Source organism: Canis aureus, chromosome 8 (genome assembly GCF_053574225.1).
Source record: "Canis aureus isolate CA01 chromosome 8, VMU_Caureus_v.1.0, whole genome shotgun sequence".
Taxonomy (NCBI): Eukaryota; Metazoa; Chordata; class Mammalia; order Carnivora; family Canidae; genus Canis; species Canis aureus.
In genome coordinates this window covers 25,015,563-25,040,465 of record NC_135618.1, presented here as the reverse complement: position 1 = coordinate 25,040,465, position 24,903 = coordinate 25,015,563, and the positions used below count along the sequence as shown (strand labels likewise).

Here is a 24,903-nt window from a genome sequence, read left to right as displayed (position 1 = left end):
CTAAGCAGTTGCTCACCAAAATGGAGGTGGGCCTCATCCAATCAGTTGAAGGCCCAAATACAAAAAAAGCTGACTCCACCCCACCTCCTCAGCAAGAGGGAATTATCCAGCATTGGCCTTTGGACTTCCTTTGCAATGACAGCTCTTCCTGCTTTTACAGCAGACTACACCTGTATCTCCTGAACCTCCAGGTGGCCAGCCTCCCCATCAGATTTTGGACTAGTCAAGCCTCCACAATCACATGAGCCAATTCCTTAAAGTAAACCTCTTTATGCACACACACACACACACACACACACACACACATTCCACATTCCCTGTATTGGCTTTGTTTCTCTAAAGAACCCTCACTAATACAACATATATTATCTTTTTTGAGTATTGAAAAGATTAAAGGTAGCTTCTATTGTTTTTTTCTTATTTAACAAATGAGGACATGGGTGCTTAAAGGGTCTAAGTAATGTGTTACAGGTCACACAGCTAATTAGGCATGTTTCTAAGTGTGTTGGTTATGTCTAATATGCCATTTTCCCTTTTGTTCATCCAACCAGTCATTCGTTTAACAAATATTTATCAAATAACTACCATGTACCCAGCACTGGGCTAACAGCTGAGGATGTGAACTCAAAAGATAAAGGTTCCCTAAATTTCAGCTGCTTCCAATCCACAAGGAAAATGGGCATGTAACTGTTATTACAGATGTGTGGTCAGTGCTAGGAAAACAATATTGAGAGAAAGGACATCTACAGCCTACTCTTTTGACATGATAAGCCAAGTTTTCAGCTCATAAAAGCATTTTCTAAATAGGAAACAAGAATGAAAAGGAAAACAAGAAGGAAAGCACAGAGGTATGAAAGGTCAGAGGAATGAATATTTAGAAAGCTGTAAGAGCTTGGGATAGAACAGAAGGAACATGTGGGATGTAAGGCAGAGAGAGAGAAAGAGGTTTGACGAATCTTAGAATCCCTCAGGGATCAAAATCATTTTGCTCATTCATTCATTCATTCAAAAACATTTAAGTACCTCCTGTATATCAAGCTGGTTGATGGTGATTCAACTATGAACAAAACAGACATGATTCCTGCCTCACTGAGCTTACATCTTAGTGGAGCATGCAAACAGCAAGTAAATAAGCCAACCGCAAATTATGGTAAGTGTTTAGGCAAAGACAGCTAGAGCCTGGGGTATAAAGTATGGCAGGGAAGTCCTAATGATTTGGAAGGAACCAGCCATATGAAGAATAGAGTGTTCTAGAAGTAAGTAGAAACAGCTGGTGCAAAGACCCTGAGTTGAAAACAGCCTGTTATTCAAATTACTAAAAAGATAAATCAAGGAAGGGTAATAGAAGGCAATGCCAAAAATCCACTGGAGCCCTGGACGAGAAACAAGAGAAGGAGACTGACCTCATTTTGTTCATCTGTAAAATGGAGAAGATAATAGCCTTGCATTTAATAAGTTAGATATAATCGTAATTTCTGCTGCTATTATTTATGGACATAGAAAATTTAAATACATTTTAAAGAAATAAAATAATAAAAAATCTCTATCAGGCTGTCATAGTAGTGACTGGTGATATTACTTCCTAAAGTAATGTTTGTCATCTGTAGCAATCAAGAAAAAGATATTCCGGGCAGCCCCGGTGGCGCAGTGGTTTGGCGCCGCCTGCAGCCCAGGGCCTGATCCTGGGGACCCAGGATCGAGTCCTGAGTCAGGCTCCCTGCGTAGAGCCTGCTTTTCTCCCTCTGCCTGTGTCTCTGCCTCTCTCTCTCTCATGAATAAATAAATAGAATCTTAAAAAAAAAAAAAGATATTCCATGAAGTTGGAAGATCAAGATTTTTAAAAAAAAAGTAGAATATCAAGATTTTTTAAAAAGTAGGATAATTGATTCTGACAAAAATAAAAGACCTCAGAAATAAAATTTAACATATATATAAATAAAATTATCTCATCATCTATATATAATTATCTCATATGTATAACTGTCTAATTTTACTTTCTCAATTCTATGAGCTGGATACAGCAGAAGTACTTTTTTTTAAAGAAGAAATTTAAAGACAAAGCAGATAAGTGACTTACATAAATTGATATGTTTAATTAGTATCATATTTAGAAATGAAGCTCAGCTAACTTGATTTTCAGGCAATGCTCTCTCTTCCATATCATTTTGCTAAGCAAGAATTATATATTTTTCTACACTACAGGTATTTGGAGATACATTATTCACTTTTAGTGGTCTTAGGGTAACACTAAATGGCCTAAAGAAATCAAATGGCCTAAAGAAATCTAGCAATAACTGTTGTCTGAAAGGGTTAAGATAGTGCCCTTAGAAACAAGCTTATTACCTGGCAGGATCTGATCTACTTCTGTCCTATGAAGTTAATTCAATTAACAGGAAAGCCATTAGACACACTATTATCTACCCAGAGCTGTAACTTTCCCTCTTACCCACAGATGCACACAATTCAGCAAACAGCCTGCAGAGTGAAAATTTGGACCAAATCCTTAATGATTCTGTGAGGTTCACAGAGTCTAGCTCTCTCTTTTATTAATTAATATGGTAACATTAATTAATATGGTACCTCTTTTATTAATTAACATAGATTTTTCTGCTTAAATTTTTTAAATTACAGATGACATCTTTAAATTGAATAGTCACATTTGGGTTGGAAACACGCATAGCCGATTGTCCCTTTGTGTTAGCCTTCCGTTAACTGATCCAGAGCATTTATAAATTGATACTGGCTATTGTTATTTTCATATTTACGTTCTCCTAATATGCACTATAAACTGCCGTGACATAAAGAAGCCAAGTCATTTTGCCACTGGTAAATAGTCTATAGTAGTGAGTCATATTGAGTACTGTATCTGTGCAGCTATTTATTTACAGGATTTATGTAGTGCTTTTCCATATGCTGTGTTCTGCAAGCACCAACAGCCTTCTGTGGACTCCTGCCTTTCTTCTTTCATGCCTTCTTCATTCCACTACCATTGATAAATTCATGTTTATATTCTCCTGGCAGTTTTAAGATTTGCATTAGTCAACATATGGCTTAAGACCTCTTTGCTTACCAATAATTTTCTTAGGTGTTTCTATTAAATGTAAGATCTACCTACCTATTAATAGTGTAGGTTTATTCCTCTTTCTAGCCTTCTATGGTATCCATCTGTGTGGATCTAGGTATTTGGGCAAAGATAAAACACCGAACACACACACATACACACACACACGAATGTGCATAGTGATTTAAGATTACTGAAAAGGTTCCTTCTGCATATTTTTCACGGAAGTAGAAGACCCTGAGTGGAAGATAAGAAGCTTTCAATTCAATTTATATCTTTAGGTAAGAAACCCCAAAATTCTTATTTACTGTCTTTTAAAAGAGCCTCTTTGAGTGAAAGGGGGAGGGAGATTTTAGGGATTTGGGATAGGACTATAAGAAGGTAATCATGAATTTTTTATATTCCATTTCTGTTTTGCAACGTTTGCGAGACTGCATCTTGCACCTCCTTCTTGGGCTGTGATGTTTCAATGGGGCTTCACAATGGGCTGTGGGGGCATGGAATATTTAATAATGAAAGTTCATTTCTTCTTCTGGGACTATGAGCATGACTAAGCTTTATCAGATTGCAAAGTCCTGCCAATAGTTATGGCCAATGACGATGCCCCCACTGCAATGTGATTCTGAGATAACCCTTTAAATAAAACCTTTGAAAGTTTCCTAAAGATAAGAACATGGTAGCTTTATATTCTGTTCCACTAAAGATAGCAGTATAGGAGTCCAAGGACCTAGCAAAACAAGAGCAGCATAGATAAAACATCTACATGAAGAAAGGCGGAAAAGGATTAAAGCTTCCAAAATCTATGTGTGCCATCCCACTCCTCTGAATTTGAAACATTTATATCAGAGTGCTTATCAGAGTGGATATTCAAATACAAATCCTAATTCATTATGCCTAAAGTCAGCTCTATTTTCTCCTTAGATCACATCTTCTTTTCCTTCTTCATGTACAACAGCTTCACCTTTGCATACTGCAAATATTTCATAAATAGGAAACAAAAGCACTAATCATTAAGGAAACGTTGATAATAACTACATTAAAATCTGGAGTTTCTTTTCATCAAAGGACCATTAAGAGCATGAACAAATAAGTCACAAAGTGAGAAAGTACATTTGCAATACATATAACTGACAAAGGACTCAGGGACAAAACATAAAAGCAACTCCTACAAATCAATAAGAAAAAGACCACCTAGAGAGCAAATGGGTAAAAGACAAGAATAGACACTAACACAGAAAGAGGACATCCAAATGATGAATAAATGTGTAAAAAGGTGCCTAACCTCATTAGTTATCAAGGTGTTAAAAACTAAAACACTAAGGTTTCAGAATCCAAATCTTGAACAAGATGCAACCCACTGGATAGGAAAAAAAAAATCTGAAAGAATTGTAGCAAATAGAAAATTCTGAAGCTGCCTGGCCCCTAACCAGATTGTGTAATTGAGCAGTTAATAAAATTTAGCCTAGAAGTTCCATGCTGAGGCAAAATGAGAAATGAAGTACTCTTAATCTTCATGCATTATAAAAGATTTATTTATTTAGGAGAGGAAGTTTATTAATTTCTGCATCAAGCGATGTTTTAATGAATGAATATCAGCTTCAGAGTGTAGAAGATACCTTCCTTAAAGAAGATGTGCATGATCATAAACAGACCCACATGGAATTTGTCAGGCAGTTAAAAATTTTAGATGGCTTGCCTGGTAGAGCAACAGTAAAGAAAATTGAACTTGGCATAGTAGTATTAAGTCAATGATTCTTAGAGTCAGCCAAGAAGTGTTTGCAAAGCCACACTCTTCATTCTCATGCTTTAAATGGCAGGAGCAGTTTCACATTTATCAAACAATAATTATTAGGGGCACCTGGGTGGCTCAGCCAGTTAAACCTCCAATTCTTGATTTCGGCTCAGGTCATGATCTTGGGTTGGTGAGAAGAAGCCCAGCCTCAGGCTTTGCTCAGCCGGGAGTCCGCTGGAGATTGATTCTCTCTCCGTCTGTCTCTGCTCCTCCCATACATGTGTGCTCTCATGCTCTATAACTAACTAACTAACTAACTAAAGTAACTAACTAAATAAATAAATAAATAGATGATAGATAGATGATAGATAGATAGATAGATCTTTTAAAAATAATAATTATTATAATTAAAAACTTTCAGGTGTCAGGCTGTCCAAATTATCAGGAAACTACTGGGCCTAAATATATATCTGTTTAGCTTTTGGATCAATTTTATCAGGTGGGAAACTGGAGATTCTTAAAGTGGCACAGGATAGAGGCTACCTCACAGTATCTCATAGCAGAGCATATGGTGAGTGAGTATAGCAGCACCGAGTCTAACTAGGTGCTGTTACACCCACTCAAGCAAGAAATTTCGAGAACTTAAACTAATAAGGTAGCAGTAGCAGCGGTTAGGGAGGAGGGAATGGGCTGTAGATATCATTAGCAATAGAGCAATACCTTTAGCACATTTATTAGGCAAGGGTAGATACTCGCCACTGTGCGAAGTAATGAGAAAACACTAGAAACCCACAGTATTTATTACATACTTCTAATAAAATGTTGAACATATGGTTATGGAAATAGCTATAAAGGCATCCTTAAATCCATCTGGGGAAGACAAAGGATACTTCACGGAGGACATAAACCAGGTCAACTGAATCTTGCAGAGAGGTGGCCTGGGGTATCGGTTTAGAACGTAGATGTTGGAACCAAACTGCCCGTGTTTGAGTCCTGGTTCCGCCTCTTAGCTCTGTCTTCTTGTGGAAGGTACTTGCTAACCTAAATCTATTTTCTAAATTGTAAAGAGAAGTAGCCAGGAGCCCGCTGGTAACAACCAGCCCGTGACAGCTGTGGGCTCATGTCAGGCCCTGTTCCAGAGCCTGCCTCCTGCCCTCCTTTTATCCATCACAACGATCCTAGGAGGTAGGTGCTGGCGTGCTTGCCAACTTAGAGACGAGGAAGCTGAGGCACGGAGCTGTGGAGCAGCGCGTACCTGCCTCACTGCGGGTGCACGGCCGAGCCAATGTCCGGGGGCACAGCGCCAGCTGCGGAATCACGCCGCTCACCGCTGTACCACCCGCAAGACCCACTTGGCGTCAGCGCGAGGCCTAAGGAGGTCTGCGTGCAACGTGATTAGCACAGGCCTGCACGTGGAAGATGTTTCGTAGGTATTAGTATCGGCTGCTGATGCGCCGCTGCAGGCCGAGAAGGGCTGGCTGGACCTCGCAGGGCTGCAGGGAAGGCGGGCGGCCCCAGCCTCCTCTCCGCAGCCCCCGCTCAGGACCGCCTTGCCAGCGCGCTCTCCCTGGGCCCGACGCGCCGGGGAGCCAGGTTCATGACCTCGACGGTCGCTTTGCAAGGACCAGACACGCGCCCAACCCGGTGCCGGGTTTCTCGCAGGATGCGCAACTGCAACGTCTCCAAAACAAAGTAGTGGCTGATGGCTCGGGTGTGAAGACAGATTCCCCGGGTTTGCATCCCACCCCTGCTACTTAGCAGCTGTAAACCTGGGGCAAGTCACCTAGTCTCTCTGTGTCACTGCCCCCTTGTCTCCAAAACAGAGAAAAGAATCAACAGATCCGGTTGGGCTGTGTGCAGATGAAAAGGGGATACCCGCAGGTCCGGAGGGAGTGCTCCCAACCTCTCATCCCTACTAGAGCAGTTGCCCCATAAAGTGTTTTTCGAATCTTTTTATTTTTCCCTTTTGTAGCATAGGATTAAAAAAAAAAAAAAAAAAAAAAACCTCAAACAAAAATATAATGCATAAAACACTCTAACGCCTTAGCACATGCTGTTCCCTTGTATTGCTCTTCATTATCTTGCACCAGGACTAAGTTTCTTTCTTCAAAAACTACCTCCAGAAGTTGGGGCCCCCTTTCTGACAGCATTCTCAGACAGGAGAGTTCATCACTCCTTCCTGGTCCTATCGCTGCTCCCTATGCATCTGCCTACGGTGCACCAGGCTGCAGGCAAGTAACACCTTCATCTCTGCATTCCCAGGGCCAGGTGCAGGGCCTGGCCTGGAGTAGGCTGGCTACATAATAAATTATTTTTTATAAGATCTTTATTGAGATATAATTCATATGACATAAAATTCAGCCATTTAAAGTGTACAATTCACCAGTTTTTAGTATATTCAGTTATATAATCATCACCACCAGCAATTTCATCACCCACCCAGAAAGAAGCCCCGCTCCCACTAGCAGTCACTGTGCATTCTCTCTGCCCCAGCCCCAGGCAAATATGAATCTACTGTCTGCTTATGGATGTGCCTATTCTGGATACTTCATAAATGGAATTGCAAAATATTTCAACCTCTGTGACTGGTGGTGACTTTCTTTTTCTGTTTTTTAAAAGATTTTATTTATTTATTCATGAGAGACACAGAGAGAGGCAGAGACACAGGCAGAGGACGAAGCAGGCTCCCTGTAGGGAGCCTGATGCGAGACTCGATCCCAGGACCCTGGGATCACGACCTGAGCCAAAGGCAGATGCTCGATTGTTCAGCCACGCAGGTGCCCCGATTGTGACTGGCTTCTTTTACTCAGCATAAAGTTCATCCATGCTGTAGCACGTATTAGTACTTCATTTCTTTTTATGGCTGCATAATTTATCAGCGTTTTATTCACCCATTCATCAGGTGATGAATATTCAGATTTTTTTCACTTTGGGGCAGTTATGAGTAAAGCTTCTACAGATACTCATGTAAAATTTAGACATAAGTTTTAATTTCTCTTGGGTATATATATCTAAGAGTAGAATTGGTGTGTCACATGGTACCTATGGTTAATCTTTTAAGGAACTACCAGATTGTTCTCCAAAGTGGCTGCATCATTTCACATTCCTGGCAGCAGTGTATCAGAGTCCGATTTCTTCACATCCTCGCCAACACCTGTTGCTATCTATCCGTTCATTATCTGTCCAGATATCCATCCCAGCAATGTGAAAGTGGTACCTCGTTGTGGTTTTGGCTTGCATTTTCCTGATGGCTCATGAAGTTGAGGATCTTTTCATGTGTGTATTGGTTATGTTTATATCTTCTTTGGAGAAATATTTATTCATACTCTGCTTATTTTTAATTAGGTTGTGTTTTTTACATTGAGCTGTAAAAGTTCTTTATATATTTTAGATACAAGTCTTTCATTAGATATGGACTTTACAAAAATTCTTCCCATTCTGTATGAGCCTTTTTCCTTTTTCCTTTCTTGACAGTTTCCTTTAAAACACAAAATCTTAAAAATTTTGGTGATGTCTAATTTATCTAGTTTTTCATTTTGTTGCTTATATTGTTGGTGTCATATCTTTAAAACTATGTAATGCAAGGTCACAAAATTTGCACCAATGTTTTCTTCTAAGATTTTTATATTTTTGGCTTTTACATTTAGTTTTTTTTTTAATCCATTTGAGTTTTGTTTGTTTGTTTGTTTGTTTGTTTAGATAGTGTAAAGTAAGAGTCCAACTTCATTCTGTTTCATGTGGATGTCCTTTTGTCCCAGAGCTGTTCGTGGAAAAGATCATATTTTTCCCCATAATAAAATTTTGAATTAAATGGCACACTACCCGGTTCCTCCTGCGGGGAACTCAGTCTGATAATGGAGACTGAGGTACACCAGGATATCATGGGGCAACATAACAACGTATGAGCCTAGAAAAGTGCAAGAGTTCGCGAGGAATGTCTTCTAGATTGAACCGTGATGTTGAACATAAAGTTACAACAGGCAGCAGGTCTCTCTTCCTATCAGATATAGTTAAAAGAGCATAATGCCTGAATTTCTGGAGGGCATTAGCCTTTCCAAGCAGATGCACTTCCCAGCAATTAGTAATCACCAAGAATAAAAGCACAGAAAAAGGTGGAGATTCCTCAGTTTAAAAAAAAAAAAGAAAATCTTAAGTATGATAGATAAAAAGAGCTCAGAAAGTAAAGCAGATTCCTCTTAAAGTACAGCTCCTGTTGTCCTTAGTGATGCCATCCTGGGCTGGTTAAATCAGGCCATTAGTTTGTAACAGAAAGTCACCACATGCCTTTCCCCGCCTTCTTCGGTCTTGTTCTCTATTGTGAGTCTGGGCGCCTGGCTTCTCTGCAGACATGGCCAAAATCACCAAACTCCCTTAGCTGAAAGGGGCTGCACTACCTGCCCTCAGATGTCTGCCCCAGGGGTGTCTCAAAGGCTGAAGTGAAAGACCAGAGATTGAATGGATGGGACTTTTCAATTATTTATTTATTTGAGAGAGAGAGAGAGAGAGAGAGAGAGAAAGAAAGAAAGAGAGAGAGAAGAAGGGAAATCAGCAGAGGGAGAGGGAGAAGCAGGCTCCCAGTGGAGCAGGAACCCCGATGCGGGGCTCAATCCCAGGACCCTGGGACCATGACCTGAGCCCAAGGCAGACCCTTAACCAACTGAGCCACCCAGGTGCCCCAAATGGGGCTTTTAAATCATAACCTTTTCAGACTCTCAGCCAATGAGCTAAGCTTTAGACTTGATCTTTCTTTCCTTTTTCCTTCCTTCCTTCCTTCCTTCCTTCCTTCCTTCTTTCCTTCTTTTTTTAAAAAAATATTTTATTATTCATTTATTTAAAAGAGACAGTGAGAGTGAGAATTTTATTTGAAAGAGAGAGAGCAAGAGAGAGCATGAGCAGCAGAGGGAGAGGGAGAAGCAGGTGTGGGCTCCCTCCCAGGACCCCAGGATCATGACCTGAGCTAAAGGCAGGCATTTAAGTGACTGAGCCACCCAGGCAGGAGCCCCTGGACTTGATATTTCCAAGATAATAAAGAAAACTTTGACATGAAATGACATCATTCGTCAGCACTTTGTCATGATTTCTCTCAACTATAATCAGCTAGTAATGTGCTAGAATTTATTTTCTTTCCTTAATCTAACACTGTGTTCTTGAATGTACCCAGGTACCTATCTGCTATGTTTTAGAACTATGCCTTTCCAGTAACAGAAACATTGTGTATAATAATTTGTAGTCATTGAATAGCACAGAGGCTTATAAACATAGAATTTTACCCCTAAATATGTAAAAGATAAAATATTCTTTTGTTACATAAAGAACTGTCCTAAGAGGCTATCATTTGCTTCGTGTGTAAGCATCACTTTGCTGACAACCTGTGGAAGATGCGCCGGCCCTGCCAGCACCTGGCTACTTGGCAGACCCCATGAGCAGCTGGGGAAGAAACTTCAGAGTTTGCTTCTGGGTCTTCTACATAATTAGCCTGTTTATAGGCCATCTGGGTTGCTTTGATTTCATCATCGCCATTTCTTCCCATCTGAAGAATTTCTGTGTGTCTCTTCCTTGGGGACTAACATCATTAATAAGTTCTCTCTTACTCCGGGATACTAGCTTCTTTAATGCATCTGGCAATGCTCTATCCCCCTGCATCCATCTCATTAGGAAGCACCCTACAGACCAAAGGAGGGAGGTGTTTATATTGGCTAATGCTGTCATCAAATTAACAGACCTCGTTAGAAGAAAATTAGAGATTTGGGGCTCCCTAATAGAATAGATTCTTAGAAAACGTCGTCCAAAGAATCATAAAGGATACTTAAAGAGAACTCTTGCAAGAAGGGCTGAATTTTAGCGTCGTCTGCTCTGATGGGTAGACATGCTGAACTATGGGTGCTGTGCTAATCAAACTGTGCTGGGATCAATTTTAACCTAATTTGAACATCCCCAGGCCTCACTAGCCTGTGTGGACCAAAGAGGTCACATTAATATCATGAAATAAATGGCAATGCTTAATTAACCCTCATCTGCAAGCCTACCCACATCAGGCCTTTTCTGAGAGCACAGACTGCCCCCAACTTCAAACAACAATGAAAGGATTAGAGTCTCTAAGGGGCTACGTGCTCCCCCACCTCCCCATGTGCTAACACCGGCCCTGGAGACACGAGTGTGCCATCCCTTGAGACCCGGATTCACCTTATCTGAGTTTACACTGCATCTTGTCCACACTGCGCCAGTTCTCAGAGCCACCAAACCTCTCAATCCTCTTAGTACTACATCAGTTCTACTTTGGGGCGAAAAGAATAAAAGCCACACCCACTCATTGTATTACCTTCTATTAAAGGGGTTCAGTGAAGTGGTCCTAATATTTATGATGCCTGGGGGCAAAAGTATGAATGGAAAGCCCCCTACCCAACCAAATCTTTCTCTTGAACCCCCTCTCTGACCTTAACTAACTGTAAGTGGTCTCTGACACACTGCCTATGGACACTTCAGTGCAAATGTCTGGGTCAGTGGGGAAAAAATAAACCTCCTCTTCCTCCAGAGAGCTTGCGCCTCTGCCCAGGAGCATGCATATCACATGGTAGGGTCCACCTTTAGGAAGAGGACGTGTGAACAGGACTGCACAAGCCCTAGAAGTGTTGTGAAGCTATTGGGAATTCTGGGTTTCTGAAGCCCTGTCTCCAGGGTCTCTACTTGCCAGATGATTCTAATCTCAGCTCAGACCCAGAGGGGACACCGTTGCACAATAACATAGCAATGGTACTTAATCATTTGTTGAATTTTGCTGCAAATGTAACTTGCAAGATAATGACTGCTGTCAAAAATGTGCATTGGTTGGGATGCAGTGACATGCAAAGCAGTGGCTTCTAAACATTTTTTTTTTTCCTCATGTGAGCTTATTTCTGTGATCTTAAAGGATAAAATAGATGAAAGTGGAATTGCTGTGGTTGAAAGACCAAGAATGGAGGTCCTATGTGTCTGCCCTTCCACCTCTCTTCCTCCCCTCCCCTTTCTCCTTCCTTCCTTCCTTCCTTCCTTCCTTCCTTCCTTCCTTCCTTCCTTCCTTCCTTCCTTCCTCCCTCTGTCCCTCATGTATTTATGCATTCGTTTAACTACCACCCAGTGTGCGTTCTAGGCTTGGTGATTTTAACACAAAGACAGACCAAGATCTCTGCTCACAAGAAATTTACAGTCACTTTTCCAAACCCTAGAGTTCCAAGGGACACATTTTGAAAACCCCAGCTACAGAAGAAGAAAGAGCATGGGCACTGACCGATGTCAGATTCAGTCTGAGTTTCTGCCACTGAGCAGCAGCGAGCTCCTGGACTCAAAGGATTAAGGGAGGCTGTAATATTTACTTCACAGGATTGTGGTAAGAATTGTGATAACTTATGAAGCAATTAGCATATAATTGACTTCCTTAGATGTTCTTTCTCTTTTTTTTTCTCCCGATTTGGTATTTATTTTAAGTCTGTTCCTAGTCTATCTGGTGCCCCATAAGACCAAGAGACACAATTGCAGGATGAGTGACAGTCAGGAGTAGAGTTTGACTCTGGACAAAATGATAGTCGTCTGCCAGTATGGAATTCATTCATCTGTGCTACAAATGACAAAGCACATGTATCGATGGGAAATGCACAATGAATGATATAATTGACACTTATTCCTAATAGTAGGCTGGCCTAAACATCTATCTTGTTATTTACCTGTCCTCCTAATAGGTCTTCTTTATTATTATTAGCCCAATAGCTATTTGGTAATTTCTCTGTGCCAGGAATTAAATGCTTTTGTGAACAATAACTCCTTTAATTCTTAGAATTCAGATGTGGTGACACCCAGGCCTGAGAGGTGAGGTCATTTGTCCAAGGTCTCACAGCTAGTAGATGGCAGAGCGGGGTTCTGATCCCACCCATCTGGATCCAGCGTCTGGACTCCTAAACCACCTGCCATAAGCACCTTATGTCCATTGATCATCCTTTTCATGCTATTCTTTGTTTTGTTTTTGTTTTTAAAGATTTATTTATTTACAGCAAGGAGAGGCAGAGGGAGAGGAGAGAGACAGAAAAACCCAGTCAGACTCTGAGCTGAGCACAGAGCCAAATGCAGGGCTCAATCTCACAACCCTGAGATCAGACCTGAGCTGAAACCAAGAGTAGGACACCTAGCCAACTGCGCCATCCAGGCACCCCTTCATGCTATTCTTATTAGAGAGCCCTCCTTTCTCCTCTTCAGTTATTAAATCCTACATATCATTAAAGCCTATATTAAATCTAACTGAGAGTATGCAAACGATCACAATGGGGTCATAAGAAATGGTTTGCTTGGATACAATGGCATTAACCTTTTTCAAGTCAACACCTTAAGATACAAATATTCCACATTACAGTCCTGATTTCTAAATTCCTTTGAAATCCACCAACCCATCTGGGTGGCTCAGTGGTTGAGTGTCTGCCTTTGGCTTAGGTTGTGATCCCAGGATCCTGGGATCAAGTATCCCATCAAGCTCCCCACAGGGAGCCTGCTTCTCCCTCTGCCTATGTCTCTGCTTCTCTCTCTATGTCTCTCTTGAATAGATAAATAAAATCTTAAAAATAAATAAATAAATAAAATGAAATCCACCAACCCCAAAACCCTCAGTTCTAGAGCAGGCTTGGCGTACTTCAGGGGCCCTGCCACACTGAGATAGTGTGTTTTTGTAAATGAAGTTTTACCAGAACAAAGCAACACCCATTCACTAACCAAATTGCCCAGGGCTGCTTTCATGGGTAACAGAGTTGCTTAGTGGAGCTGCAACAGTTTCACAGTCAAGTTGTCACAGTCAAGTTGTCACAGACAGTATGGCCGGTAAAGCCTAAAATACTTAACTACCTGGCACTTGACGGGAAAAGTTTGCTGGGCCCTGAGCTAAGATGAGAAGCACCTGTCCCTTCAGGTGAGGCTCTCTGATCCAGGTCCTGCAGACATCAGCTTTCTTCTCTGCTTACAGGGTTTTAGAACCTCTCACCCAATCAGCTCAGGCCTCTCCCTTTCCTTTCACCAAGCCAGTCCCTACTTCTGCCCACTGTCAATCAAACCAGCTGCATTTCCTTGCCCTGATTTAGTTGCAGAAATGTTTCCTTCCTGTTTAAAGTTGGCGAGTTTTGTCTCCTGGGGGCAGGAACATGCTTTTACTTCTTTTGCATGCCCCTCAGGTCTGACATTGCAGGGATGAAACAGTAGACACTAGGTTAATATTTTTATTTGACTAATTGTTGTCAACCTGATGTAGCCTAACCTTATAAAAGAATAAAGAATACTAAAATAGATGTTTTGCTTCAAGAAGAAAACCTCGAGGGGCAGATGCACATTTCCCATCTGACAGCCAGAGAAGCTCCCTGTGCCAGCTCATCTGATCACCTGGCTGCTCCGGGCACGCCGAGGCGGGAGTCTCAGGAGAGCCTGCCGCCCACCTGCCCGCCGGAAGTCCTCCCAGGATAGTGGCTCTGCAGCTCTGTCTGGAGGACTTGTTAGTGCACATGACGCAACTAGATCCACGTCTTGGGGCAAACACCTATTACCTCACTCCACAAGAGCAGTTACATAAAATGAAATGTGCAGCAAGAACTGGAGCAACTTTGGGGGCCTGGACTCTCCAGCCTTGGGGTTGGCATATGTTTTTTTCTCTCTAGGCAATGGTAACATAGGGAATAAAGAAAGGAAAGCTGGTTAGACAGCTGGAGTGTCAGCTAATGTCCCTTTCTAATAGTCCAAAGTACCTGGACTGGTCAGTCACCTCCCCCGGTCAAAGTCCCTTCCTTCCATGGTGCTTCACTGATTTCTGCCCCTGAGATTGTCTCTATGATGTCCTTACTACTCCAGCACTCTTCCAATTTACATATTTCTTCTCTAAAACATGTCAGTACTGGCATCCGTGCCTTGCCTAGGCCTGGAGGCCTGAGATCTCTTTAGCATGACCTTGTATATCAGCTGCGATTCATTATCATGATTGATCTTTCATCCTAAAGGTAATATCTTCTTTTCCAGATGAGTGGAGAGAAAGGAGAAGGCATCGCCCCAGAATTGTCCCAAGTTCCAGCTACTTGACCGAAGGATGGTACTGTAGGAATGGCACGTGAGCGCGGGAGCTCTCAACACCAACCTGAAAGTGAAAGGTTGGTAAGAACACAAGTTTCCAACATACACAGGCCTTACTGGAACCAGACATGTCAGGCCCTCAAGGCCATGCTCTAATGTCACTGGAGGAGGTCACCCTTCATATTGAATTCTGACTGTCCAATTCATCTCTAAATTTTGACTCCTGGTTTCAAAAAAGGGGTGAAGGGCTGCTTTCTCTAAGACAAGAATCTACCACAATCTGCCATGGCTGTGACCTTGATCCCAGTGGCCTCCCTTCTCTCTGAGAGCTTACAGGGGCCATGTGGAGATGAGGAACGGCCTCCTGAGGAGAAGGCATTCAGAGGTGGAGGCTCAAGCAGCAATGATGGATTACACTGGGTCAGCCCATTTTGCTAGACGAGAGTGAAGCTATGAAAAGATACATATAGTTCTTAATCCCTTATCTGCAAGCCTTGGGGCCACACAGATTTCAGATTTCAGGGTTTTTTTTTTTCACATTTTAGGAAAAGATGCATATGCACATCATGTACATTCCCAAAAATCAGAGTAACATTCCATATACAAAGTCATTAATGTCTGAACCACTGTACTCACTCTAAGGGTGATGAAGATGTTGCAATAGACTCATATCATTATCAATTCAGGTTTCACCCCAAAACGAATCAGGTCAGGTTAGTTTCACTGGCAAATGATGTTATTAAAACAAAACATAAAACAAAGAAAAAAGCACACCACCTCCACAAACTCTTCTTGGTTTTTGGAGCTTGCTAGATTGCAGAATTGTGGAGAAAAGATCATGGGCCTGTATTGCCAAATAAAGCTATGAATTGATTACCACCAACTCTCGACTCATTTTTAGTGTTATCTCAGCACAATGGGAAACACTGTCATGCCCCAGGACCTTGGCTGAGGCTCAGGCAGTCTCCCTTGGCATTCTTTCCCTGCTGGCTGCAGGCCTGAAAGGCTGAGATCGCTTCCTTCCATTCATCACATGTAACACAAAGATTTCTCATGTTGGAAGATGCTTCTCTCCAGAAGGGCAATGTCACTTCCTGCTCACCCCTAAGATGAATGCTCAGCATTTTTCATTTTATAGTCCTTATTGCTAAATATTACAGAGGCCATAGAGGAGGTAACAACAACAACAGTAACAATTATTAATATTTATTAAACCCTTACTGCGTCATCCACTACTCTAATGGTTTATTTAAATTATTTGATTTAACTTCAGAATAAGTCAATGACATAGATACTTTGGTTATCTTCATTTTATAGATAAAGTTACTGATGCAATAATAGGTTAATTTACAAACTTACAGGGGGTACCTGGGTGGCTCCGTTGGTTAAATGTCTGCGGTTGGCTCAGGTCATGATCTCAGAGTCCTGGGATCCCGCCCAGGACTCCCTGCTCAGTGGGGAACTTGCTTCTCCCTCTCCCTCTGCCCCTCCCCTTCAGCTCATGTGCTCTCTCTTTCTTTCAAACAAAGAAATAAAATCTCTTAAAAAATTAACAAACTTGAAAAATTCCTGACTTTTATTGATGAGATAAAAGAATGTTCCAAGAGGGTTAGATTATGGGTCTCAGTTTATTGGTTTTTAATTGTTGATAGATTGTACATAATTCCTTCTTCCCTATAAGAACCTTTCTCCAATCATTAGAATTTTAGAGACTATTATGGAAAAGAAGTAGAAGCCAACTTTCCCTCCAAGTGGATAATTGATTTCTTCCAGGGTTTTCTATGAAAAATGTTGTTCTCCCTTTCAGAGTTTTCTCAAATAAAATCTAAACCAGATCAAGTCCACTGTTGTTTCCAAAACTTTCTATTGTAATTCCTACCAACTGCTAGTAGAAATGAGAAAACTTGAAAAGTAAGTCTTGTTGCTTTAAGGAACTCTATAATCAGTCATCCCATAAAAGCATTGAAGGAATGATCACGAGCCAGCCAGGAAGGTTTGATAAACATAATAGGGTAATGCACTGGCCAGAGTAAAGGATGATCCCAATTTAATTTAACAAGTATTTCAGAATTCAACCAATAACTAGACAATTGCCTTGTGCTCCTCAGAAATGTGTTCCTGTCTGGAAAAGCTAATGATCACAATATGTACATTTTCTCTATAATCTGCACTCAAAAAAAGTTTTTTTTTTTTTTCTGTCTCTAAACCATTACCAAATGAACTAAGGTATATATTTCCACCCACAGGTAGTGATTTACCTTCAAAGCAGAAGTTGGAAGTAAAATTTAGAGTGAAACTAATGTTTGTAAAGATTCTCATTCTGTGGAATGCTACTGTAAAATTAAAACAGAAGTGCTAAGTGCTTTAGGGGTTTCTGGGTGGCACAGTCAGTTAAGTGTCCAACTCTTTGTTTCCATCTCAGGGTCTTAGTATTAAACCCAGGACCTGGCTCCATACTCTGCTTGAGTTTCTCTCTCCCTCTGCCCCTTTCCTCCCTTTCTCTCTCTCAAATAAAAATAAACAAACCTTTTTTTATTTTTAAAGTACTTTAATCACCAGTCATAAATGCTCAAGACTCAAAAACCCGGCTTTCCAGATATTATCTTAAGAAAAAAAAAATGTGCCTGGGTGGCTCAGTTGGTTAAGCATCTGCCTTTGGCTCAGGTCATGATCCTGGGGTCCTGGGATCGAGCCCTGCATTGGGCTCTCTGTTCAATGCAGAGTCTGCTTCTCTCTTTCCCTCTGCCCCCTCTCTGTCAATGAGCTCTCCCCTTTTTCAAAGAAATAAATAAAAAATCTTAAAAAGAAAAAAGAAACCCACTACTAAAACAGTAGTCAATGTTCAATTTTCCTGGACACCCCCAACACACAAACACACACACTCCAATTGTCTTTCTATGTACATATAAATGCTTAGGTCACTAGAATTTATCATTTGCTCAAAGAGCACTTTCTTTATTCATATGTTCTTGAGACTTCTTGCAATCACCATTTCTATTTGCCCTTGTTAGAAAAAGGTTCAAACACAGTAACCAATGATGATATATCTAATATCTGGGAGTTAATGTTTCACAGGAAATGAGTTAGTAGTACCATGCAGATTAGAGGGCCTGAGGATGAAATCATCCAATTTGATTATACAGATAATGACACTGGTGCCCTAATTCTAATGGCTGAGGAATACATAGACAACATCTTTGTAAAGAATGATCACAGTCTTGTTAATAATTAAGACAATATTAACTGACTTAAGATCTGATCTTACCACTTCTAATAAAGAATAAAAGGAGACAGTTCGAGGCAGATGTCTGGGGCTCCGTTTTTTGTTTAAAGATGAACTCTCTTTGGAAAAAAATAAATAGTAAAAGAGTTTTATTTTGATCTCTTCTTATAGCTCTCCTTTTAGGAGTCATTAGCTCTGCAGAGTAAAACTCAGTTTGTCGGGCTACTCCAAACAAAACTCTGTGCTATCAGATTTCTCAGTATTTTATCAAATCCTAATTTATTTGAATTGTCTGCACTGGTACCTATTTTTTTAAAATATTTATTTATTTAAGAGAGGGTTGGGTACAGGGGACAAAAGGAGATGGGGAGAGATTCTCCAGCAGACTCTCCACTCAGCGTGGAACCTGACATGAGATCCATCTCATGACCCTGGGATCATGACCTGAGCTGAAATCAAGAGTCAGACACTTAACCAACTGACCCACCAGGCGCCCCTGTACTGGTACCTATTAGAGAAGTAAAATGAACAAAAAGCTGTCAAATAAATAGATGATATATCTGAAACAAAGTTTCAATTATTATCACTCCATCAGGACACTTATTTCAAGTACCCAATAAGCACAGAGAATCATGCTAGTTACAGACAATATAGAGGATTTATCCATATGCGGTATTCCTTTCTTCATTTATTCAACTATAAGCTACTTATTTGCAAGATTTGTATTTCATACACAATTTGGATTCCCAGTGCCAGCCACAGTTCCTCCCTGACATGTGGTAGGCGCTCAATAAACCTTTGCTGAATGAATTCAGTCAAATTTTATTGTGCACTGACTATGCCAGACACTGAGCCAATTTCCAGTAACGCAAAGATGAAAGACACAATAGGAGTTTAACCAGAAGAGTCACCTCACCTTTCTCAGGAGCTAGAAAAGTGTCTATGAAGATGTCTAAGGGGAAATATGATAACTGGGATAAATTTGTTTATATATATATGTATATATATATATATACATATATATATAATTTTTTGAGTTACAAAAGTAACTCCTATTTATTATGGAAAAGTTAGAAGAAAACAAGAAGAAAAATAAAAAATTCTATCAATCACAGGAACTCACTGTGAACATTTTGGTGTATATTTTTCCAGGTTCTTTTTTGTGTTTGATAGATGTGTTAATAAGTTTTATTTTTACCAAATGTAATCACATAAAGACTTCTACTCTTTCAAAGAAACCATTAAGAAAATGAAAAGTCAAGCCACAGCCAGGGAGAAAATATTATGTAAATGTTATAGGAAACATTATGTATTATTATGTAATATACATACACATTTTATGTATAATAGTCACATAAAAGAGAGAACCTGTTTCCAGAAAAAAATTTAAAATTCTTACAACTCAAGTAAAAGATTAAAAAAATGAGCAGAAGATTTGGATGGACGCTCACCAAAAAGATACACATATGGCCAATAAACACATGAAAAGAGGCTGAATGTCATTAATGAATAAGTAAATACAAATTAAAACCACCATGAGATATCACTACACATCCACTAGAATGGCTCAAATTTAAAAGAAAGGTGATATTAAATTCGGTAAGACTATAAGCAGCCAGAATTTTCATGCGTTGCTGATGAAAATGTAAAATTGTCCCACAACTTTGGAAAACAATTTGGCAGTTTCCTTAAATGTATACTTAGGGATACACTGAGCAATTCTACTCCTAGATGTATATCCAAAAGAAATGAAGACACATGTCCATGCAAAGACTTGCACTCGAATGTTCACAGCAGCTCTACTCAGAACAAGCAAAAACTGGAAAGAACCCCAATGTTCATCAACATGTGAATAGATAAATCACTGAATAACTGAATATCATAGTAGAGTCCCACTCAGCAATACAAATAACAACCTATACAACATAGGGGAGTCTCAAAATCATTGTGTTGAAGAAAAGTCAGACGTAAGAGGTATGTGCCATATGGTTTCACTCTAGGAAAGAAAAGCCAATCCTCAGTGACTTAAGGAAATCCAGTGGTTGCCTGAAACCAGAATGATGGTACCATCGACTAGAAGAGGGAACAAGGGAAATTGAGGTGATAGAATGTTCTATATCTTGTGATGATCGTTACATGGTAGTATATATTTAAAAACTCATCATTAAATTGTGTCCATTTTATATTATATAAGTTGTATTTCAATAAAGTTAATTTTTAAAAAATGGAATCACGTTGAACATATTCTTCTTCACCTAAAAAGACAGCAACAATTGGGGCACCTGGGTGGCTCGGTCTGTTAATCATCTCCCTTCAGCTCAGGTTATGATCCCAGGGTCCTGAGATCGAGCCCTGCTGAGCAGGGGGCCTGGTCCGCCTTTTCCCTCAGCTCCCGTCCCCTTACCCCCTCACCCCCTGCTCATGTGCTCTCTCTCTCTCTCTCTCACTCTGCTCCCTCTCTCAAATAAATAAATAAAACCTTAAAAAAAAAGCAACAACTATTTTCTGTATCACTCACTGGATGGATATCTCTGACATAGTGTGTAATGACTTCAAAACATTCCATATTGTGGCTAGGGCATAATTTATTTAACTAAATTATTTTACCATCAAGCAATTAAATTTTAACCATTTTTTAAACCATTGTATGTAACACTATGTTGTTCACCTTTGAAAATATGAGTTAAGCTTTAAGTTACAAATGGAGAAGCGTTAGATGGTGAAGCGAAAAGAGGCGTTCAAATCAAAAGAAGAAACAGTCATAAAATGACCACAGACAAGAACACATTGCCCGTTCAGAGAGCTTCAAAAGGTCTTTTTGATCAGAGAGCATAAGATGCAGGGCATCAAAGGTGATGAGGGTGCAGTTCCTAAGAGTCAGATCACGAAGTGCCTTCTAAGGAGATCCTGCCATTTGCAACAACATGGATGAAGCTGGGGGACATTACACTAAGTGAAATAAGCCAGATAAAAGAAAAATGCACACGATCTTACTTACACGTGGAATCTAAAAAAAGTTGACTACACAGAAGCAGAGAATAAAAAGGTCCTTACCAGGGGCAGGGAGCCGGGAGAGATGGAGAGATGTTGGTCAAAAGATACAGAGTTACAGGGATCCCTGGGTGGCGCAGCAGTTTGGCGCCTGCCTTTGGCCCAGGGCGCGATCCTGGAGACCCGGGATCGAATCCCACGTCGGGCTCCCGGTGCATGGAGCCTGCTTCTCCCTCTGCCTGTGTCTCTGCCTCTCTCTCTCTCTCTCTCTCTCTGTGACTATCATAAATAAATAAAAATTAAAAAAAAAAAAAGATACAGAGTTACAGCTTTGTGGGATGAATAAGTCTAGAGATTTAATGTACAGCATGACTGTAGTTAATAATAATAGGGGACATTTACCAAGGGACGATTTCAGGTGCTCTCGTTACAAAAATAAAATAGTAACTATGTGTGGAGATGGGTATGTTAGTAATCATTTTACTATGTGTAAGTGTATCAAAACATCATGGCGTACATCTCAAGTACATGTAGTTTTTATTTTAAAAATAAAGACAAACAAAATTTTTAAAAGAAGGTTGGATTTCCCCAAAAGTAACGGGAGAATATCTGAAAGATTTTCAGACAAAGGGACACAATATGAATTGTGTTTTAGAAAGATCACTTTGACATCTGGGTGGAGAGAAAAGTGAGACCCACTTGATGGTTACAGTAGAGCAGGGGAGAAGCTGTGTGGGCCTGAGGTAAGACCACCCATGGCTGTGGAGGGGATAATTCTCATGGAGACCCAGGATTAGGCCCGGTGAGGACACCAAGAGATCTAGGACACCTCCCAGGAACCAGAAGGTGGAGAGAAGAGGTTTGTGAAGAAAGAGCAAATATTATCTGGGTCTTTCTCAGACCCTGAAATATTTTTTTTTTATTTTATTTACTTATGATAGAGAGAGAGAGAGAGAGAGAGAGAGAGAGGGGCAGAGACATAGGCAGAGGGAGAAGCAGGCCCCATGCACGGGGAGCCCGACGTGGGATTCGATCCCGGGTCTCCAGGATCGCGCCCTGGGCCAAAGGCAGGCGCCAAACCGCTGCGCCACCCAGGGATCCCAGACCCTGAAATCTATCTATAATCTGAGGTGGAGTCGCCAGTGTGATACGTTCCACAAATTATAATGAACTCCCTTTCCCACAGGCAACATTGATGGGCCTGAAAAACAAACTCCTTCACCTACATCATTATGTTCTGGTGAGTTTTAAAAATTGAATTATTTTTTGCTGTTGCAGTGCTGTTGTTGTGCACGGTGATGCTGTTATCTCGAATATGATACATTCCTACTGACTGGCTGGGTAATAATGTGTTTGATAATTACTCTGATATCCCATTTGAACATATTTTATTTTTTTTAAATTTCTACTCAGTATGAGTTTTTATTTTTTGCAGGAGCCTATGTTTACTTTCCAGATCCCCTCTTAAGATTGAGCATAGGTAAACTTCTTTTATAAGGTTTATAATGTGCAAACATATATTCCTTTTTATGCTACTGGTCTATTTATTGGATTAACTAGAAGGATTTGATGTGAAAGCTTAGGATGATATTGAAAACACCTCACTTCCATTGTAGCTAAGAAAATCAGCTTTAGAACTAGAGAGACCTTGTATTGGGCATTATGTATAGACCTTTAGCTTTTTTATCACAGCTGTTCTTTGTTGCCATGACAACAGAATTAACCATTTCATTAATATCCCTGAGAAAAGACCCATTTATTCACGTTTGACTTCGAACGTAGTCTCTGTTCAGATCTCAAGGTCTTTGGCATGTTTACGTACTTGGTTTTTATCCCCCAATATTTTGCTTAATGCTTCTACAGGATATTTAAAGCAAAGCTTTATATTTTTAGTATGAAATTTCTATTGGCTACATTGGTTTGGCTGCTTTCAAATGTCCCCTGAGTGGTGAAACAGGCTTCAGAATCTGTAGCCGGTGAGAGCAATAGGCAAGGAAATTTACTACAAAAGAAAACAGTTACCTGTTATAAGAAAAGTCACTTGTTTGTTTTTTCCTTCTTTTGGACTCCACTTGGTGAAATGGGTGTTACTATAAATACTGAAGAGTAATCCCTCATCAAAATGGGTGATCCAGCTGTTTCTGTTGCTGCGGAAAGCAGGTCGTGTGCTGATTACGATTGTGATGAAAGGCAGGAAAACATTTCCTAAGACAAGTAAAATCTATTATTTTGAAAATAAGACCTGAAGAGAATAATTCTGCCCATTGCCTTAAAGGTTTCCATCTACCTTTTCTTTTAAAGGAAAACAAAAATATATCTTAATACTGAACCCTCTGGAAATAGTCGTTTTTAAAGACCAGTGCAGAAACTCCCTAATTAACGTTAAAGCAGCTTGAGGAAGCTGTTAGCTGTTTTCTAGTCATTCACCTTAGTTAACATACATAGCATTATTTCCTTCAGAACTATTACTATTATTAATTTCCACCTTTTCTGAACACCTATGCATTAAGCAACTTTGCAAATGCTTAAGATGCATTAGCTCTTCTAATTACATGAGTCAACAGCTCTGTGAAGAAGGTACCACTATCCCCATTGCATAACCAAGGAAACTGAGACTCCAAGAGAACTCATGCAAGATTTTATAGCTCATAAGTAGGATTTGAATCTTAATCGGTTAGACCTCCAAGACTGTACCAGCATCCATTAGGACAAAGTGCCGCCCTTGGCTCTTCGTTTCTGCTCATATAAATATTGTAACAACACTTAAAATATTTACATTCCCTCCAAGGCATTTTGTCCTGGAAAAGGGAAAAAAAAGTCTGAAGGAATATTATTCGTAATAATTAAGCTCATAAAACAAGAAGGCAGATTTGAACCAGTGACATAAAATCTTTAAAAACCAAGGAAGGTTCTCTGAGGCTAACTGCACACATATGAAGAGTCTTGAATGCTGAATATCAGCCACTGAAATGAAGAAAAATACTTCTTACAGAACACAAGGTTTTGGGGTTGGTTTATTTTTTTCTTTTTAAAACTTTTTTGAGTCTTTCCTTTTTTTTTTTTACCTCACAGCTTTATTGAGCTATAATTTCTATATCATAAAATTCATCTACGGTGTACAATTCAATGGTTTTTAACATGTCCACAAAGTTGCACAGGAAACACTGCCAAGGAAACACTGTATGCACTAATTGTCACCTCCCTCCTCCCTCCCAAGCCCTAAGAAACCACTAGTATGCTTTTTATCTTTATGGATTTGCTTGTTCTGGACATTTTATAAAATTGGAGTCATACATTATGTAGCCTTTTGCTTCTGACTTCTTCCACTTATGTTTTCAAGGTTCATCCATGTTATAACAAGTATCACTGCTTGTTTTCTTTTTTTTTAAGATTTTATTTATTTATTCATGAGAGAGAGAGGGAGAGAGAGAGAGAGGCAGAGACACAAGCAGAGGGAGAAGCAGGCTCCAGGGAGGGAGCCCGATGTGGGACTCGATCCCAGATCTCCAGGATCAGGCTCTGGGCTGAAGTAGCGCTAAACCACTGAGCCACCGGGGCTGCCCGCTTGGTTTCTTTTTATAGTTGAATGATATTCCATTGTATGGATGAACCACATTTTGCTCACTGATGTGTTGTTTCCACTTTTCCACTATAATAGTGATTATGAATACTACTACTGTGAATGTTTGTGGACAAGTTTTGTGTGGACATATCTTTTCATTTTTCTTGAGGTTCTGTTTGCTTTTTAAGTGGTTCTTATCATCCAGAGGATGGAACTCAAACATGCTCTGATGACTGAAGACCCCATGGAATTCTAAACTATAATCCACA

General features: G+C 40.2%; 1 long non-coding RNA gene across 1 annotated transcript; it reads left to right on the top strand.

Moving 5' to 3' along the window:
- Positions 1 to 11,916: 11,916 nt before the first annotated feature.
- On the top strand, positions 11,917 to 15,737 carry LOC144318046 (uncharacterized). The gene is made up of 2 exons (XR_013383905.1): positions 11,917 to 12,156; positions 14,808 to 15,737. It is a non-coding gene; the product is annotated as an uncharacterized LOC144318046 (long non-coding RNA).
- Positions 15,738 to 24,903: the final 9,166 nt, after the last annotated feature.